This window comes from Erythrolamprus reginae, chromosome 7 (assembly GCF_031021105.1).
Source record: "Erythrolamprus reginae isolate rEryReg1 chromosome 7, rEryReg1.hap1, whole genome shotgun sequence".
Classification (NCBI taxonomy): Eukaryota; Metazoa; Chordata; class Lepidosauria; order Squamata; family Dipsadidae; genus Erythrolamprus; species Erythrolamprus reginae.
The window spans coordinates 34,090,802-34,104,462 of record NC_091956.1 but is presented as its reverse complement, the minus strand read 5'-3'; positions in this window follow the sequence as shown (position 1 = coordinate 34,104,462).

The window sequence follows — 13,661 nt, the reverse complement described above, 5'->3', positions numbered from 1 at the left end:
TGTGCGTCATCACCTAATGACTCCAAGCTACTGGCTGGGGAGAGCCCCCCCCCCCCCCCCCGGGGCTCTCATGCTGTTCTCCATCCCATTCCTGATTTTCCTCTCCCCGTCCGACTGTTCAGCCCCCTCCTCTTCGCTGTCCTCCTCTTCCGGGCATGGAGCCAGCAGAGACACAGCTGGTCCCTGAGCAGCCTCAGGCTGAATCACAACAGCATCCACCCCTCTTAGAGGAATGAAATAGTCTAGGAAATATTAAAAAATCAGAATATTATATCTCCCTGGATAAGAAAGGGAGAAACATGCTCTTGGAAAGCAGCCCACCTTTAATAACCCCAGAAAGACTGGGCCATTCAGCTCCAGGGTGATAGAATTAGCCCTCACTCAAGTAATGCAGTGGCTAAGCTTGTTGATCAGAAAGGTCAGCAGTTCGGTGGTTTGAATCCCTAGCCTAGTGCCGAGTAACCGAGTGAGCTCCCATTACTTGCCCCAGTTTCTGCCAGACTAACAGTTTGAAAACATGTAAAATGCAAGTAGAAAAATAGGGACCACCTTGGTGGGAAGGTAACAGCGTTCTGTGCGCCTTTGGCATTTAGCCATGCCAGCTATATGACCACGGAATTGCTGTCAGACAGTGCTGGCTCTTCAGCTTAGAAATGGAGATGAGCACTGCCCCCTAGAGTCAGGAACTATTAGCATGTATGTGTGAGGGAACCTTTATCTTTACCTTACAAGATCCAAGCCAGGAGAAAGCTATTATGACCTACAACCTTTCTGAATACAACCATCACCCAGCAAGATTCACACGTGCCTGGAGTGCAGACAACCTACAAGGTTAGCCGGACCCAGCACACAGCCCCCAGGGAGTTTGACAACCAATAAGATACATTTCTTGCAAGGCCCAAGAGAAAGTATAAATATACAGTATCTCATTCTACACTCCTTGTGTTCAGCTACTCCAGGACCATGTACTTAATGGTTCTGCTCCATTAAACCATCCTTCCAAGCAGTGTCTTTCTCCCTGCTTGGAATTGAACCCAGATGGATATTTCTTTCAACAGCTGTCTTAAATCTAATGTGCATGTAATAGTAATAATATAATACACTTGTATACCATTTGACTTTCAATGACTTTGGGACAAGAAACGTATTACCAATAAAACTAATCAAAGAAGCTAAGCATGACATGGAATAAAACAAAATCTGGGTAAAGATTCTAACTTTAATTCATAACTCTTCCAAACAATAGCTGGAGACATCTGGAACTCAAGGAATCTCATTCCAGAAGGCAGGTAAAGAAGGCTTTTGGGATCCTGATAGATTCCATAGATTAATCAACTGGGGCATGCCAACCTTACAAGATTGAATCAGCTAGGCAGCTACTATCTTAGTCGAAGATAAATGGGCATTGCCCCTTTTCCAGAAAGGAGCTGGTTACTGTAAACATGTAGTTTTCCCAGAGTCTATGATGCAATAAGGGGGGGGGGGATAATGTTATTTCACCTCACTTATTATTATGAAATAGGCTTGAGTTTGAGCTCATAGCCATATTTATTCAGTTTTACCTATCATCTCTTCTGAAGGTGTTTGTAACCAGAAAGCAATCTGGATCAACTGATGGGCTCTGGGGTAAATTGTGTCAAGAACTTGCATTAGTATCTTTGCTAACAAGACAACACTCAACAGAACTGGCTGAAAAATGACTGGTAACTTATTGGACACCATCTGAATTGATTAGACATCTGGGGCAAAGTATTTTTATTTATTTGAGTAGCAGCCAATCTGAATAAATACACTGAACTTTGATAATAATTCAAGAAGTTTAGAAGGAATAATTCTGGACCAAATTGGAAATTAAAATATGGTTTAATTGAATATATTACTTAGTCTGCAGTTTTGGGCAATCCAAATTTTTCTTGCAATAACTCAGATGGTTTAAAAGCTTGTTTGTCAATAAGCCAAACATTGACAATGCTTCTTCAGAATTCCAAATATATGCAAAGTAAGAAGCATCAGTATTTCTAGTCAGTTTCTCATGCTGCAATGGCTTCAGTTAATTCTATTGGTATCAAGTCCTGTAGAACAGTGTTTCCCAACCTTGGCAACTTGAAGATATTTGGACTTCAACTCCCAGAATTCTGGGAGTTGAAGTCCAAGTATCTTCAAGTTGCCAGGGTTGGGAAACACTGCTGTAGAACACTGCTATTCTGGTAGGGAAGAAGCTTGGAGGTATTAGTTTATAACCTTCCAGGTGCCTATGTATGCTATGCTTTGATTTACCTTCCTGGGACAAAAAGGGGGAGGGTCATCTGTTTTATCTCAGCTCTGGAGCCTCCAGCGATGCCTGAGAACAGCCTCTTATAACCTTCTCAGCCTTCAATTTTCAAAACATCTTCACATTTACTGCAGATTGGTTTATTCAACACCGGACTGAGGGAAGGGATCTCTAACTGTTTTAATCTAACGGAACTGTATGGGAATACACAAATCTTGTTTTATTTTTTTATTTTTATTTTTTCCTTGATATCACTTTCCTTTCAATTAAAAAAAATCCTTTTGAAATGCTAATCATTTCATGTGTTCTAATTTATTGAGTAGAGAGGAGAGGCTGGCCTTACATCTGCAACAGTGGTTAACCTGGAAAATCTCTAGTGAGGGGACCCTGCAAAGTGACAAGCATGAAGAGGTAGATTGCTGGGGTGAAACCTCTACCATTATCCAACTGGATGCAATCTCTATCATGCTATCAAAGATGAGGTCTCTGGAGGATCCCACAAAACTGAAATAGTCAATTGAAGTGAGGAAGAAATATAACTGGGATGGAAGAACTAAAGATGTCACCCTCACCTGGGCTGACTGGCAACCAGGCTGGATGCTCTATGGACCAGGAAGATCTGGCCAAAGAACCAGCTAGGAATGAGTGATTTAAAAGACAAGTCATGTGGTTTATGATAGAGCCTTTTGAGATCCTGCAAGCTCAGGGGGAATTGGACTGCCGAGAGGAAGGAGGTGAAGTACCAGCAGCCACTGGAGCAAGAGCTGCCACCCCAGGTCCAGTGGTCATGGACCCGTCAGATTGGACTGCAGTGCTGGTAGCCATCCTGGCAAACCCGCCACATGCAGCACTGATCTCTGCAAATGTCCCAGTCCAGGTAAGAGCCCCATATCTGGAATGGGAGACACCCTGGGTGTGAAGTATGAGGGCGACCCACAGCAGTTGGGATTTTTCCAGGAATGTGGGTAGAATTTCCAAACTCAGGTGCCCAGATTAGAGTTGTTACCCTGGTCCTGGAAGAAGTGGCAGTAAGATGGATTGTGACCCTCTACAATGTTGATGCTCAGGAGTTGTGGAACAAAGCAAGTATGCTGGGCCCAGTGCTTCAAGTGCTTTGACTTTACTTACAAATACCTTTGACTTTACTTACAAATACAAATGCCTTATCCAGAATGCCTCAGTACAATAGCACCAAGTCAGAGGTAGTCAAGCCCTTTTTCCAACTAGCTGCTAAAGTAATGACCAGGGAACTAGGAAAACTAGACCTGCCAACTGACAATGCTACTGCACAAGCATTCAAACAGGCAATCCTCACCGATGACTACCCATATTTTTTGGAATATAAGACTTACCGGAATATAAGACGCACCTAGATTTTAGAGGTGCAAAACAAGGAAAAAAGTATTCTGAACCAAATGGTGCAGTAATATATTATTTAATAAAATACCAGTGTAGCAGAATACTTTTTACAACCATGGACAATTTTTACAAACTTCAAACTTGACAGCTTTAAGACTTGTGGACCAGCTCCCAGAATTCCTCTTCCAGTCATGCTAGCTCAGGAATGGGAGTTGAAGTCCACAAAGTTTGGAGATCTTTGCACCCTTAATCCCTAACCCAAGGGTCTTCAAATTTGGCAACTTTAAGGCTTGTGGACTTCAATTCCCAGAATCCTCCAGTCATGCTAATTTAAGAATGGGAGTTGATGTTCATTAGTCTTAAAGCTGTCAAGTTTGCAAATCCCTCGATTAGGGTTTAGAGGTGCAAGGGTCTCCAAACCTGGCTACTTTAAGACTTGTGGACTTCAATTCCCAGACTCCTCCAGTCATGCTAGTTCAGGAATGGGAGTTGAAGTTCATTAGTCTTAAAGCTGTCAAGTTTGAAGGTATCTGGGTTAGGGATTAGGGTGCACTGCAAGGGTATATAAACTTCCTGAGCTAGTCCACCTAACTGTGGCTACTTTGCTCTTTAAACTTTTTAGCTCTATTTACAAGGAGCCATAACGATTATCACTGGAGATTCAGGAAAGGAAGTACGAGGGACAAAGTTGCAGTCTTTTGAGAAGGAGAGAGGGATGGAAAGAGGAGCTGCTTATCTCTCTCCCCCCCCCTCTGCAGAAATGATCAAAAATGATCTAACAGGAAGTGAAAATATCTACTTCTGTAGTCAGGGCAAAGCTTGGGGTTGTTTTAGTCCGATCTCACCCTAGGAAAGGTAGACTGGAGTCCAGATCACTTTAATACTAGAGAGGTTGGTGAAAGAAACACTGTTGAATTCAGGTTTCTTTCAGTGTGATAACTGGAAAGGGAGGTGAAGTTTCCGTGCACACACGTTGTGTCTCTCTTTTCATTCTGCTTTGGGCAGCCAGAGACATGGGCGGGGCTAGGCTAGTCAGTGATAGAAATGAAGGAAATTTGCATTAGCTACCAGAGAAAGAGGCTGCTCAGAAGCACTGAGCAATTTTGCATAATGATACAAACCCTTCTCCCTTCTGTCCTCTTTCTTTTCTCTCTCTCTCTCTCACACACACATGGAAGAGTCTGGCACTCAAGTCATGCAGGGAGAGCAGTTTCTCCCGTGCTTCCCAAAAAGCGTCTCTGCTGATCGGCTGATCGGGGGCATGGGGGGGGGGAGCATTCCCCCAAAGCCTTTCATTGCAGCTGAGTGTTTGGCTTTTGAGGCTGCCTGCTTTCCTTCTCCACCTCAGGGGTGCTCCCCACCGCTGCTTTTCCGTGTTGCTGTCCTCAAAGGCTGATCAGAGCACACTAACCTCCACCCCAGGCACTGGAAATTAAGCCTTGCGTTTTCTCTGGTGAAGCTGCCATTTTGATCGCTAATTTCGCTATCTCCCCCTTCGTTCTTCCTTTCTGATTGGTGGTTGGATCAATCTCCTGGAATACTGCCAATCAGCTGTCTGTTGCCACCAATTGTGGCTATTACTACTGTCCCGCCAAATCCCCCCTCCCCAGGTACAGCATTCAGTGTATAGAACGCACCCAGTTTTTGACCCTATTTAGGGTGGGTGGGTAAAAAGATGTGTCTTATACTCCAAAAAATATGGTAGTTCAAAGCTCATAGGAACACTTGTTTGCTAAAAGGTGACTTGGTGTGGATGGGAGGGAAATGTCCCAACTAGCCAGAGACTCAACCTCATGAAGCCGGCCATGATTCAAAGCTAGCCGGCCACTTTGGATTCGAAAAAATACTGTTCTTATAAAAAGGCAATTCTGGTGGCCTTTCTTAAAGAAAGACAAAAAGCTACATGGCCAGTTGCCCTGTCTGGGCAGTTGCAAAGAGAAGGCAAAAACTCTAGGACTATTGCAAACAGTAGCTGAATCATCAGCATTATGGAGAGAGGTATCTATGGATTTCATAGTAGAACTGCTGGACAGTGCAGGAAACACTCATTTGGGTAGCAATAGCCTGTTTTCCAAACAAGTCCACTTCAAATCTTGCCAAAACTCTGACCAAAATGTTCCTGCACCACATCTATTGATTGCATAGTCATCATCCTCAGATAAATGGGAGGATAGAACAAATGAATGGAGTTCTATATAATATCTAAGATGCTTCATCATCTACCAATAAGATAACTGGACCAACCTTTTGCCTTTCACAGAGGTTGCTTAGTGCCCTCTAGCACTGGATTCATCCCATTTAGAGTGGCCACCAGCCAGGACTTCAAACCAACGGCAGAACTACCAGTAGAACAACCCTCAATACCATCCCTTAAGGAGTTGATACATCAACTGCAAAATACCTGGCCAATAAGGAAAGCACTCAGTGATGCTAGAACCACATTCAAAGCTCAGACTGATAAAAAAAACAAGCAGACCCCAAACTATTTAAAATAGAGGACAGGCAGGGATGGGCAACAGCCGCCACAGTATGGTACGCCGTTCCACCAGCAAAAATGGAGTTGCGCATTCAGCTCCATCACTGCCATCCGTTCACGTGCTGTGCACATGAGATTCAGCTTCTGTGCATGTGCAGCAGCTGAATCTCACTGCCCCAACCAGCAGCAACAGGGTTTCCCAGCTCTGGCCATATGGTATGATGTGCTCTCCCATGCCACAGCCATAGGCACCTCTCAGAGTGACGATGACGGCTGCCCCAAGTGAGCTGTGACCTTTGAGAGCACAGCGCTGGAGGTCTGGTTCGGCACTGCTCTCTGCTGGACGAATTGACTGCTGCTCGAAGGGCAAGGGGAGCAGACACAGCACCCCTCCATCAAGCGAGATCCTGCCTACTCGCCCACTTCTGCAAAGGTAAGGCTGGATAGGAGGGAGGATGTTGCTCAGCGGAGGGGTGCTCTGTCTGCTCCCCTTGCCCTCTGCTGCCCTCCCTCTCGGTGGAGACTGACGTGCTGCCAGGTTGGGCCTCCAGTGCTGTGTTTCGGGTCACGACTCGCTTGGCCACCCCATCGCTGCAGTGAGAGATACCTGTTGTGGTGCAGGAGAGAGTATAGCCATGGAGAGTATGAACGCGAGGAGGCAATGCAGGTTCTCGTGACTTGGCGGGGGGGAAGAGCTCAGGAATCCCGAGAGAGGGGGGATGGTAGCCTGCGGCCAAAAAGCCTTGGTGGCAGGGGTGATTTTTGCTGCACCAAGAGATGCCTGCTGTGGTGCAGGAGAGAGTATAGCCAGGGAGAGTATGAACGTGAGGAGGCAAGGCAGGTTCTCGTGACTTGGCGGGGGGGGGGGGGGAAGAGCTCAGGAATCCTGAGAGGGGGGATGGTAGCCTGCGGCCAAAAAGCCTTGGAGGCAGGGCTGATTTTCTCCCTTGGGCTGAGTCTCCCCTCCCCTTCAGCCTCACCACCATTGGGCAGCAGGAGTCAATGGCCACGCCCCTGCAGGCGGAGTGCAAAGCTGAGCCAAGATCTCCTCCAGGGGCAGAGAAATAGCTGGAAAGCTGCAATCTGGGGCCGCCAAGCTCCAGCAGCAGAACACAGGCTTCCAGGCGCACCTGAGGAGAATACCAAGCAAAGCGGGGTGGAGAGCGAAGGGGTGGAAGGACTCAGATGCTCGGTTGGGAAAGTTTCCTTCATGGAGCTTTTCTGCATGTAAATTGCCCCGGCGCGACCTTCGCCTGCTGTTCGATTCCTGGGCAAATTTCCCAACTGAGCACCTGAGTCCTTCCACCCCCCGCCCTTCACCCAGCTGGGAGAGCACAGCTGTTCAGGCACATGGCAATTCGGTTTGGCATCTTGGTAGGCGCTCTTGCTCTACTACTCTGCCCACGTCAGTCCCTGGAGCCTTGCCACGGAGGCAGAGCGCACAGCCTGCAGGCAGGACGTGATAGGTGAAGGCTCTCGGGCTGTGGGCGGCTATAGTGCTGCGCCCACTGCTTGTCGCCCTCCTGAACGACCCTTGGCTCCTGGACTGCCTGGCGGAGGTGCAGCCCATCTGTCAGCAGCATGCCTCATGGTTGTGGCCCTCACCCGCAGGCTGCACCTGTACAAAACCTTCCTGCGCTCCAGAGTGGAGTGGAGTTCTTTCCTCCATTGTTTTGAATTAAATTGTTGTAAAGACCAATTATTTTAATGATTATCAATCACTCTGTTGATGTTGTTTTCTATAATCCTCTGTCCAGAAAAAAATACATTTGCATGGTCAATTGTAAAATTTAGTATAACTGTAGAAATAATTTTATTACCAGACACTTGAGGGCAGCATTGTATTTGAACATCTAAGTATTGAAGGTTATTCAAAAATAAATTGTGGTAGAGGTACATGAATTTATGCTTAATCATAAATTGAAAGGAAAATCTAGAGTAAAGGTAACATTTTTCTGAGTGAGGCCTGTATATAAACTGAACAGCTATATCAAATATATATTCTTTACAAAAATTGGAAGATAACACTAAAACTACAATAAGGCTGGTATTTCATTAATGTTAAAGGGTATACAATGATTTGACTGGAAAATGTAGTCTGATTATAGTACTTCAGGAAACTGACATGAAGGCTCCTCTGTGTTAATGTTGTGTATAGACTTTTAGCTTACTAATATACAAATTTAATTTATATTTCAGTTAGTATGTGCCCGAATAATTTTAATTCTAATAGCATTTTAAGAGGTTAGTAAGAAGAGACTAGACCAGTGATGGTGAACCTTTTTTCGTTAGTGTGTCAAAAAGGGTGTGTATGGGTATGCTAGCATGCATGCGCGTGCGCACACCCTTCTCTTCCCCCCAAACATGCACACACACACACACACGTGCTGCCCCCCCCCCCCGTGCATGTGCACAGACCTTTCAGAAGCTTGGTAGACAATGCTGGGTTCCTACCAATGTGATCCAGAGTGCCACATCAGTAGGAACCCAGTGATGCAATTTTCCAGCAATTATTATCCGCTGTCTCCATGTCGGAAGAAGCCCTCCATCCCATCCTCGTCTTAATGTCTTCCTCCGAAGTTTAGCTAAGAAGCTCCTTCTCAGGAGATGCTGGAAAAAAATTGCTGGAGATTTCATCATGGGGTCCCTATTGTTGTGGCACTTTAGACCACACCTTGTAGGAACCCATCACTGCTGGTAGGTGAAAAAATGCCCAAACGGGAAACCGAAAGTGCGTTTTCCCAAACTTCTGGTTTATCCATTCGGGGATGTTTTTTTTGTCTCCAGGGCTTCAGGGAAGCTTCCCTGAAGCATCCAGAGGACGAAACGGCCTTTTCTGAGGCCAAAAATCAGCCATCATGGGACTAGACCATTGTGGAATGTGTCTGTGGAATCAGAGACCTTAGGCTCCAATGTTGATTTCTAACCCACCCTGAACTGACCCTACAGCTCACTTTAGATGAAGCCAGGGCCTCAGAATTCTCTGAGCAATCAGCCTCTGAACTAGAAACATAGAAACATAGAAGACTGACGGCAGAAAAAGACCTCATGGTCCATCTAGTCTGCCCTTATACTATTTCCTGTATTTTATCTTACAATGGATATATGTTTATCCCAGGCATGTTTAAATTCGGTTACTATGGATTTACCAACCACGTCTGCTGGAAGTTTGTTCCAAGGATCTACTACTCTTTCAATAAAATAATATTTTCTCATGTTGCCTTTGATCTTTCCCCCAACTAACTTCAGATTGTGTCCCCTTGTTCTTGTGTTCATTTTCCTATTAAAAACACTTCCCTCCTGAACCCTATTTAACCCTTTAACATATTTAAATGTTTCGATCATGTCCCCCCTTTTCCTTCTGTCTTCCAGACTATACAGATTGAGTTCATTAAGTCTTTCCTGATACGTTTTATACTTAAGACCTTCCACCATTCTTGTAGCCCGTCTTTGGACCCGTTCAATTTTGTCAATATCTTTTTGTAGGTGAGGTCTCCAGAACTGAACACAGTACTCCAAATGTGGTCTCACCAGCGCTCTATATAAGGGGATCACAATCTCCCTCTTCCTGCTTGTTATACCTCTAGCTATGCAGCCAAGCATCCTACTTGCCTTTCCTACCGCCCGACCACACTGCTCACCCATTTTGAGACTGTCAGAAATCACTACCCCTAAATCCTTCTCTTCTGAAGTTTTTGCTAACACAGAACTGCCAATGCAATACTCAGATTGAGGATTCCTTTTCCCCAAGTGCATTATTTTATATTTGGAAACATTAAACTGCAGTTTCCATTGCTTTGACCATTTATCTAGTAACGCTAAATCATTTACCATATTACAGACCCCTCCAGGAATATCAACCCTATTGCACAATTTAGAGTCATCGGCAAATAGGCAAACCTTCCCTACCAAACCTTCCCCTATGTCACTCACAAACATATTAAAAAGAATAGGAGATTCCTACAGAGATTCCTTCCTTCCTGCTCGCTGCCCAGCAGAAGCCAAACTGTTCGCCTTGGAAACTGTGACCTTGAGGACTGTTCTGAGAAGGAGGAAGATGTCTGGCATGTCAAGGTTAAGAACAAAAGAGCTCCTAGTAAAAAATTGGCTGAACCTTCCTGCCTTAGCTGTGAGGGGAAGTTTCCTCTGAGTCCTACTTCTGCCATGACAGATTTCTGGAGAGCAAGGGGAGGAGGCAAGCAGTGCTCTCTAATCCTGCACAAGGGAGACTGGCCCTTCTTGAAAAAGAATCCCTGTTTCTAATCATATATGGTAAGAATGCTGGCTTGTTGGGACAGCCTTCCCTCACACAGCTCCCCTGCCACCTCTCCTCCTCTTCAGAGATCTGCCAAAGCAAAATTATTACACAATTGCCCTCATACTAGTAGGATTTTTCTTAAGATCATACCTGACCTACAAACATGTAATGGCGTGTGTGACTCACTCTGCGGAAAAAGGGGAAGAGATGCTACCTAGGAAGCAATCACACAAGAGAAGGAGGAACCTTCAATGACTTAACTGGAAGAGAAAGAAACCTGAGAAAGACCCACTTAATTATTCAGAGAGTTTAAAGTGGTGGCGGAAAGTTTGGATCTTCAGATTTGCAAAATTCTGTTAATGTAATCTTATAATACAGTAGAATTAGTTTATCTTGGCCTATTTCTGTCTGATTTACTTGGGAAGGGTGACAGAGACTTATCAGATATTCATGCTTGCTTCAGAAGTAGGTCTGAGGGCACTCATGACCATATTGTGAAAGAAATCTATATCTGCTCTATTGACTACAGGAAAGCCTTTGATTATGTCAATAATAACAACCTTTGGCAGTATTTAGAAGACTTAGGAGTGTCCACACCTCTGGTTAAGTTGATGCAGTAGCCTCATGCAAACTAGGAAGCTACTGTGAAACACCATTTGGGCACATTGGTTCAAAATAATAATAAAAATGCAGAATGCATTCTTTCACTTTTCTTACTCAACGTGCATGTTGAAATGTTCATGAGGAACTTGGAAGTTGAATTAAAAATAAGAGTAAATATTGGAGGAAATAACATCAACAAACATAGATATGCAGATGGTGACAAAACTCTTCTCTCAGAAATCAAAGAAGACCTGCAACATCTGATTGAAAGAATTGAAGCTGCCCAGTCATTGGGAGTTAGGTGGCCATATAAATTTTCTTAATAAATAAATAAATTAAAGAAGAACGTGAGAAATTTGGCCTTTTCCTGAACATCAAAAAGACTAAGTTCATTCAAGCTGTGCAGAATAGAAATGTCAAAAGCCAGTTGACAGTGTAAACAGATAGAATACACGCAAAAAGTCACTTTCCTAAGATCACAGATTGAATAAAGCAGCAAATGCAGCCCACAAATAGTTTTTAATCACCCCAGATTGTACAGTAATGACGATCATAAATTAAGTATGGTAAAGTAAGAATATCAACCTAGCAACTAAATGAAAATTAGTTCATGCTGTTGTGTTTTTCAAAGCTACCTACAATTGTAAAAGTTGAATTGTGAAAAAACTAGACAGGGAAAATCAGCTCATTCAAGTTGTGGTGTTGAAGAAGACTCCTGCACATTCCTTGGACAGCAAAGATCACAAAAAAGCAAGTACTGGAGAAAATATCATTACTTATTTCGACCATGTCATGTGATCACTGGAAAAGGCAGTTATGCTTGGAATGGTCAGTGGTAAAAGGAAATGTGACGATCAAACCTCCATCAATTGAAAGAAAGGCATACACGATTGGAAAATGTGGAGAGAGCTGGTTCAGAATTAGACAATGATTGAAAGGATAATATTCACTTTCTCTATTGAATCTAAAATCACAATTGTATTGCCACTGAAACAAAATTCATAATCACAAATTACTTTGAACAAAGCAATGAAAAAGAAGTCATTTTATACAAATGTAAAGAGAATCTCTATATTGAGATCAGTATCTATAGCAATAGCTGCTTATTTTATTCTGTTTAATAATTTCAAAAATAAACTGATTTTTCCAAAAGTTACTGGTAGCACACATATTTCCTTCACAACTCTGAAGTTTCAATAATCACACAGGAAAGCGAGACTGAAAATTAGGACAATATTGCGGTTTATGTTCTATGATGAATGTGATTTAGAACACAGTCCTGCCTGGCTGTAGTCTGCCAAAGCAGGTGAGCTCCTTTACTACCACAAGTACAAAATGTTAGTCTGTATGAAATCTCATGAAGGAGATTGCCAAAATTTCCTGCAGTTAGAGAACCTGCAAAACTTGAGTGATTTCTAACTTTTAAAAATGAGCTTTTCATCAGGAAAAGTAGCTAATTCCCATGTCTTTACACAGGAAGAAGGTGTGATGTATAATATATGAGATACAGACTTTTTTGTATCTATTTGATGCAGAGTTCCAATTATTTTTAGTATGCTTATACAATTTTTAGTGAATGCTGAATTTGTTATAAAGCAGGTGCCTTAGTAATGTTAACTAGTTTAATCAGGTGCAATTAGTAACTAGTTTAATGAGGTAAAGTTAATTTAATAATGTTAACTAATATAATAGGATTAACAGATTCTTTTCCTTCATCAATATCTTCCATTTGTTGGAAGCATAGAAGGCAAATGGGCATTTGGAAATAAGATAAAATATTTTTAAAAGCAGTTGATAATAATGTTTCATGTGGTAAAATAAAGGATATTAAGGAATAACTTTCTCTACCAGACTTTGACATTTTAGACTATATTGATAGGAAGTAAAACAACCACAGGCAGAAGGTAAGTAAGCTTATATACCCATAGGAAACATTATTTTTGGATGTCTCCGTTATAATGGCATGCATACAAATTACGCTGGTTCATATTTTATTTAAGATAGTTATTTTTACATGAAGAAATAAAAATAAAACAGAGGAAAATTCATATGGAAGCTGCTAGTTTCCACTCTCACAACTTATTTATTTATTGGACTTTTATGCCACCCCTCTCTGAGGACTAGGGGTGGCTTACAACATATAATAAAACAACATCTAACATCTTAAATCAAATTAATTAAGTTTAAAATCTAAAAACCCAAAAACCATAAAACAGACATTCTATTTGATCAACTTTCTCTCAACACATTCATTGGCCAGGGGGCAAGAGTCTAGTGGCTCCAGGCATGGCGGCATAAATGAGTCTTAAGACTCTTGTGAAATGCGAGGGTGGTGGCAGTATGAATCTCTGGTGAGATCTGATTCCAGAGGGCTGGGCCCCCCACAGAGAAGGCTTTTCCCCTAGGCCCCGCCAAATGACATTGTCTAGTTGACGGGACCTGGAGAAGGCCAATTCTGTGGGACCTGACTGGTCGCTGGGGTTCATATAGCAGAAGGCGGTCCCGTAGGTATTCTGACCTGATGTGATATAGGGCTTTATAGGTCATAACCAACACTTTAAATTGAGTCCGGAAACCAATTGGCAGCCAATGCAGACTACAGAGTGTTGGAGAGATATGTGCGTGTCTGCGCAATCCCATGACTGCTTGCGCTGCTGCGTTCTGCACAATTTGCAGTTTCCAAATGCTGTTCA